Genomic DNA, 7,868 nt, shown 5'->3' with positions numbered 1-7,868 from the left:
CTGAAATTGATAAAGAAAGTCTTACATTATTTGCAAGGAACGAAAGGCCTCATGATGACATATAGAAGATCTGATTCACTCCACATAGTGGGATATTCAGATTCAGATTATGCGAGAGATGATAGAAAATTAAGAAAGGATATGAATTCACTCTCGCAAAGGGAGAGCTATTTCATATAAAAGCTCAAAGCAAACTGTCAATATATCGTCCACAATCTATGACAGTTTGTAGCGTGTTATGAGGCAACGGGCAGGTGAACTGACTAAAGAAGTTCATACCCGGTTTGAAGGTGGTTGACGACATCTATAGACCACTTAAGTTATACTACGATGATAATTCAGCAGTACAGTATGCTCACAACATAAGTCAAGTGGTGCTGCCAAACACATTGACATAGAGTATTATGTTGTGAAAGATAAAATCTGGGATCAAGTCATAAGTATTGAGCATATAAGTACATAAAAGATGTTCGCGGATCTGCTTACAAAAGGCTTACCACCCAACGTGTTCAGAGAACATGGTGTTCAGAGAACATGTAGCTAGCATGGGTTTAAGGGAAAGCCTAAAATTCCTGAATAAAAGAAAGCCCAAAGATACGTATCTATTTCAGAACAGAGTAGTGTGTTGTAGCTGGTAAATCTATCGGTAATGGACCATGACGATGAGACATGCTCTATGCGCTAATCTGTAATAGAGTGAATAAAAGTAAATGATATGAAATTGAAAGATGATAGTGAGATCAAAGGGGAAAATGTTAGTTGATCTCCATCAATAGGCCCAACGGCCTATTGGGCCATTGTCTTTGTTCCCTGATCGGGGGAGTCCAACCCTAATTCGATTGGTGGGCCCCAGTCGCACATCACATATAAAATGTAAGGTGGGGATCAGGGCTCGGACTACGAGGTTCAACGGAGCCGCCGCCGCCGTCCCACCCACAGTAAACCTAAACCGATCAAAGTAGTGCTGCCAGCGACGGGAAGCTCCACCACACCACCGTCGCCTCTGCAGCGCCACTGGACTTCATCTCCACCGCGCTGGACGCCTACTACACTGCGGCACCGGCGTCTACTCTGCTGCTACGCCGCAAAGGGAAAGGGCAAGGAGGCTTACTCGGATCTACGGTTACACAGAAAGGTACACAACGATTCTAACAGTCAGTGCCCCCCTCTTTTTTGTATGTCTTGTCTATTTTTTGATTGATGTGCTCATGTCCTGCGCTTGTGAGTGGAATTACCACTCCAGCAGGTGTTCGATGCTTCGAGCGATCTCCATGAGCTGAGCGCAAGAAAATTGTCAAGCTATCTGATTACTCTTGCTACTGAATCCGGTGTTTGTGGATTTGTGATAAATCTGAATTCTTACAATTATGACACATAGTTTCCGGTTTTTTCGTGCCAGGAGATTGATTAGTAGCTTACTGAATATGGACATATTTTGTTCAGGGGCAGCAAATAGTATTTTACATGAACGTATTGTTTGGTTAGTAGCTTACTGAGTATGTTGGTTGTCAAAAAAAGTACAGCTGTAGGTTGTCAAAAGTATAGCTTATGGACCAAATATGCCAGAAAATTAAGGAAGCTGATAGACCAAAGGTATCCCCTCACTGTATGTATGCACATGGATTCTGTTGATCTTCTTCTTCTTTTTTTCTGCTGCTGTACAGTTTGTTGAGTTGTAGTTTCCTGGCCCACCTTGGACACCCCCCCCTGCTTTGTATAATTGTGGAGTTTCTCCTTTTGTTTAATAAAATTCTTACAGTGGGGGTCTTCCCTGCTGTATTTATGGTTTAAAAAAATGTGTGCACATAAATAATGTGTTTACATAAATGCCCGCCACAAGTTTGATGGTTGATTGATGATGCTTTACATGTTTGTACCAGACATCGAGCATTGTAGTGAAATATGAGAAGCTCTCTGAACTTTAGCATTCTTTTGCAGGTCTGTTGTTTGATTGGCTTGGTTTCTTTGGGTTGCAAGTACAGGACTCTAGGATGAAAAAACTATCACTTCACGTCTAGGAGCTTGGTAAGTGGTAGGAGATCCTTATGATCGTGGGGTGTTTTTATATGTCCATTCCTGTTACATGGTCTGAGTTACTGAGTATAGCTTCATGTGTCCAGATTATCACCGTAGTCACCTACATGGCCGTTTGGATCTACTTCATGGGCTCCCTCATCCTCCCGAAACCCCATCAATTCAAAATATTGTCATTGTGTTGCCTTTACTTCTGTATTAAGAAATATTGTCATTGTATTGCCTTTACAGGCCGATGATGGACTGATGGTTGTGACTGTATGGCAAGAACTATAGATATGTAATGTGTTTAATATCTTAGTGCTACCACATCTTATTATGAAGCGTACGTCTCTCAAGTGTAGACTAACTTTTATTTTTTAGTCATTGTAGGGCGCCTGATGTTCTAGTGTACTTAAAATTCAAACGTTTAATTGGCCTGGGAGAGAGTACTACAATCCGGACGGGAGTAACTAGTTGTGGTCCATGGTTCGAGATGTGAAAACAGCTCACACAATTGCAGGAGTTGTGCTTTGGCTAGCAAGGTGGTGTGTACAGATATAGTTTGACTTGCACGGATTTTAATAATGATTGATTTGGGGACGAAGGGAGTACTACACTTAGACACACTTTGATACCTACTAGGTGTTTTAATGCAATGAATAAAAAAAGATACTCCCTCTGCCCCCCCCCCCCACCCCCATATAAAAACATGTATATCAAACTTTCTCAACTTTAACTAGGTTTATAAAAAATATTAGCAACATTTATATCTTAACATAAGTTAATTATAAAAATAAATTCAATGATCTATCTAATGATGTTAATCATGTACTATAAATAATATTTCTATATCTTTGGTCAAAGTTAAAAACATTTGACTTCTCGGGAACTGAGAATTACACTTTTTATGGGATGGAGGAGGTACCTGTTACACTTATTTATCAGTACTGGGTATGCCGCGTCAGAGTTAACAAAACAAAAATGCAAGTCCACACCTGAGTATACCATCTCCGTCCCAAACATAATACATTTCTAGATGTATTTTAAATGTATTCTTGGCTAAAGTGTCTAAAGTACTAGATATATAATTAAAAATATTATTTTTTGACTTTAGATAAATATAGTATTAAAATATGTTTCATGACGAATTTAATGGTGCCTATTTAGTACAATAAATACTAGTATTTTTATATAAATACTAGTATTTTTATATAATTTTAGTAAAACTTGATATATTTTAACATAACATTGTTCTAGAGTGAAATAGTACTTAGGCCCTTATATTTGTATGCCAAGCATGTAAAATAAAACATGCTTGTTTTTAAATTTAATCAAACCACACGAGTACACCATGTTAATTTGGTATGGCTTTAATAACAAATTCAAAGTCAAATTCTAATTCTTTTTCTCCATGCTTAATATGCAACATCAAACATGAAGAAAACAATATATATGTGTGTATTTATGTATGTATATGTTGTTAACTAGATACACTATTATAGTAAATAATAGTACATTATGAAAAAACGTCACTCTACAAAAACAGGTACATCTTAGGTACGTTAGTGTATCACTTCACTAATAATTATAAAAATATGTATAATGGCTTCTTTTACAATCTTATCCGGGGGTACGTACCTAAAATTCAAACGTGTAATTGTTATGGGAGATAGTACTACAATCCGGATGGGAGTAGCTAGGTGTTGTGTACGAAGATAGTTTGATTTACATGGATTCTAGTAATTAATTTATTTAGGGAGGTAGGGAATACTACATTTAGAGACACTTTGGTACTTACTAGATGTTTTAATGCAATGAATAAAAATCCTCTGCTCCATAGTGTCGTTATGAAAAACATGCATGCCAAACTTTATCAACTTTAATTTAGTTTATAAAAAAAATATTATCAACATTTGTATGTTTAGATAAATATATTATAAAAATATATTCAATGATCTATCTAATAGTGCTAATCATGTACTATAAATAGTAATATTTTTTCTATACATTTGGTCAAAGCTAAAAATATTTGACTTCTCGAGAACCGAGAATAACGCTTTTTATGGGGATATAGCCTGGAGGAAGTACCTGTTACACTTATTATTATTAGTACTTGGTATGCTGCACCAGAGTTAACAAAACAAAAATGCAAGTTCACACATGAGTATACTATCTCCGTTCCAAACATAATACAATTCTAGATGTATTCTAAATGTATTCACGGTTAAAGTGTCTAAAGTTTGACTACATATATAATTAAAAATATTAATATTTATGACTTTAAATAAATATACTATTAAAATATGTTTCATGACCAATCTAATAATCCCTATTTAGTACGATTAATACTATTCTTTTATACAAATTTAGTTGAACTTGACATATCTTAACATAACATTGTTCTAGAGTTGCATTCCTTTTGGGAGAGAAGGAGTACTTATATTTGTACAGCAAGCATGTAAAATAAAACCTGCCTGTTTTAAAATTTAATCAGACCACACGAGTACACCATGTTAATTTAATGCGGCTTTAATCATAAATTCAAAGTCAAATTCTATTTCTTTTTCTCCATGCAACTCCAAACATGAAGAAACAATGTATGTAACTAAATACGCTATTATAGTAAATAATAGTACATTATGAAAAAACTTCACTCCACAAAAACAAGTACATAACTTTGGTACGTTAGTGTACCACTTCCCTAAAAATTACAAAAAAAAAACATATATACAATGGTTTCTTTTACCTTCTTATCCGGACGAGAGTTTGTACTTAACATATAGTATACGCTATTTGGACTTTAGCAAAAGCTGCTGCCACAGGGATGGAGTATTACAACAAATGGGCCCAAGTGTTTTATGTGTTTGCTCCACCTGCCTTCATCTCAGCTGTAGAGTTCCATGTCCCTGGAATCATATCATAAGCACAGTCACGGTTCAAAGGAGGCCTCCCCGATTTATTTCAAGGCGAAACAAATCTAGAGTTTACAATATGGTACAATTTATTAGAACCCATGCCTGCCACCATTAAAAACATGCATGTTTCGAAACTGACTATTAGAATAGACATCCATGCAACCACTCCCGCGCCTAGCTCAGTTCTCAGTTTCTCACATCTACAAATGGCAGGGGCACCAAGTTGACTACCATATTGGTCGATCCTGATTCCTGCCCATCTTGTGAGCTCTTGCCTCCTCGAGGTTGATGCTGCTGAATCCCAACCAATACAGATCGGCGCTTTTATTTGTTGATCTTGGCACCTTCACGTCCTTCCAGAAAAAGGGTATACCCAGTGTAGAGAGCTCCCGCTCTGTGCGGGGTCTGGAGAAGGGTGTCAGTGGCAAGTCTTATCCTCGCCTGTGCAATGCGAGGAGACCGCGACTCGAACCTAGGCGGTAAGACTCTACCGCTTGTACCAGGCCCGTTCCAGAAAACATAAAGAATTTCAAATATTCCGTAAGCTCCATACACTACCCGACTCCTGTAGTTTGCCGAGTGTCCGAAACACTCGGCAAAATACATAAAACACTCGGTAAATGGTTCGCCGAGTGTAACACTCGGCGAATAGCACTCGCCAAAAATAGTGACGGCAAAGCCAACTTTGCCGAGTGTCTTTTATCGGGCACTCGGCAAAGCCTTTGCCGAGTGCCCGACACTCGGCAAAGTTGAAACCGGAAAAAACCCGAAAAAATGGGATTTTTACCCAAAAAAAAATGGAATTTTTTTTATCGATGGAGGCCCCCACCGGCAAGCGCCCACCCATCTCCGACATTTTTCACGTGAATTTCATGGCTACGCGGCCGACGCGATTCGAACCCGAGACCTCCCGCTGTGCACGTACCTCCTCTACCACTACACCACATTCTCACTTGTGTCTGGATTCCGTTTTAGTTCCCAATATATTATACTAAACCGAGTATAAATTGCATGTTTGAGGCCCTAAATGAATTCAAATAAAAAAGTTGTAAACTACAAAGTTTCATAACTTTTCGAGATCTACACTTTTAGTTTAGGAAGTTTTTCCATCCGAGGTCATTTACAAAATTTGAATTTTAAAATTTTGAAATTCAAACACAGTTTTGCATGACAAGATGTTTTCAAATAAAAAAGTTGTAAACTAAAAAGTTTCATAACTTTTCGAGATCTACACTTTTAGTTTAGGAAGTTTTTCCATCCGAGGTCGTTTACAAAATTTGAATTTTAAAATTTTAAAATTCAAACACAGTTTTGCATGACAAAATGTTTTCAAATCAAAAAGTTGTCAACTACAATGTTTCATAACTTTTCGAGATCTACACTTTTAGTTTAGGAAGTTTTTCCATCCGAGGTCGTTTACAAAATTTGAATTTTAAAATTTTGAAATTCAAACACAGTTTTGCATGACAAAATGTTTTCAAATCAAAAAGTTGTCAACTACAAAGTTTCATAACTTTTCGAGATCTACAAAGTTTATTTTGGTTGTTTGGTCATCTGTTCATCCGACATGGTCGTTCTAACATTGTTCACAAATCTTATATATCTCTCTTGTAGTTTCATAAACTACCAGAGAGATATGTTAGATTTGTGAACAAATTTATTTTCACTTTGTCGTATGAAAAAAAGACCAAAACAAACATTGTACATCTTGATGAGTTATACAACTTTATAGTTGAAAACTTTTTGATTTGAATTAATTTACTGCTTCAAAATGTGCTTTGAAATTTTTTTTACCGAGTGTCAAAAAAAAAATAACACTCGGCAAATAAGCTCTTTGCTGAGTGTCAAAAATAACACTCGGCAAATAAGCTCTTTGCCGAGTGTAAAAAAAAACACTCGGCAAATAAGCTCTTTGCCGAGTGGCAAATAAGCTCTTCAGCAGCCCCACATGGAAGACATCATGCAGACGGACGCCCTTCGAAAGCTAAAGGCGGTACGCCACCTGGCCGATGCGCTCCAGCACTTGGAATAGACCGGTGTAGCGAGGGCCAAGCTTCCCTTTGGCACGGGGCTTGAGGGACTGGGCAGCATGGTGGAGCAGGCGCAACCATACCCAATCCCCGACGGCAAACTCCCGGTTGCGGTGGGACGCGTCGTAGTATTTCTTGGATAGCTGCTGTGCTTGGAGAAGCCTTTCCCGAATCTCCGCAAGCACCTCATCGCGCTCCCGAAGAATGCCGTCCACCGTGTCTGTTCTGGCCGACCTGGCCGTGTAGGACAAGATGGCCGGGGGTGGCCGGCCGTAGACCACCTCAAAAGGTGTGGTGCGTAGTGTCGTATGGAAGGAGGTATTGTAGCAGTACTCTGGCCAGGGCAGCCAGTCTACCCACGCTCGTGGCCAGTCACCTATGACACACCGAAGATACATTGCGATGACCTTATTGACCACCTCAGACTGACCGTCTGTCTACAGGTGGAAGGCCGGGCTCATGCGGAGCGTGACGCCGACCATTTTGAAGAGGTCACGCCACACATGACCCATGAAAACTGGGTCCCTATCACTGACGATGGAAGAAGGGAACCCATGCAAAAGAACAATGCCGTCGAAGAATGCATGTGCAACTGAAGCGACGAAGTATGGATGGCCGAGGGCGATGAAGTGGGCGTACATGGAGAACCTGTCGACCACCGTGAGAATGACGGATTTACCGCTGACCTTGGGCAGGTCCTCGATAAAATGCATTGAGATGTCTGCCCAAACCTAGGATGGGACGTCGAGGGGCTACAATAATCTGGTGGGCTGCAGGGACTTCGTCTTGTTCCACTGACACATGATGCACGCCCGCACGAAGTCTTTAACAAGAGCATGGTAGCCAGGGATGTCGAAGTATGAGCACAAGCAATGGAGCATCTTCTAGACTCCCTTGTGGCCCGCCG

At 39.3% G+C, this 7,868-nt stretch overlaps 1 long non-coding RNA gene across 1 annotated transcript; it reads left to right on the top strand.

Moving 5' to 3' along the window:
• The first annotated feature begins 1,835 nt into the window (after positions 1-1,835).
• LOC136452067 (uncharacterized) lies at positions 1,836-2,353 on the top strand. The gene is made up of 2 exons (XR_010758740.1): positions 1,836-2,025; positions 2,121-2,353. It is a non-coding gene; the product is annotated as an uncharacterized lncRNA (long non-coding RNA).
• Positions 2,354-7,868: the final 5,515 nt, after the last annotated feature.

This window comes from Miscanthus floridulus, chromosome 5 (genome assembly GCF_019320115.1).
Source record: "Miscanthus floridulus cultivar M001 chromosome 5, ASM1932011v1, whole genome shotgun sequence".
Taxonomy (NCBI): Eukaryota; Viridiplantae; Streptophyta; class Magnoliopsida; order Poales; family Poaceae; genus Miscanthus; species Miscanthus floridulus.
This window is presented reverse-complemented; position numbering and strand designations above follow the sequence as displayed.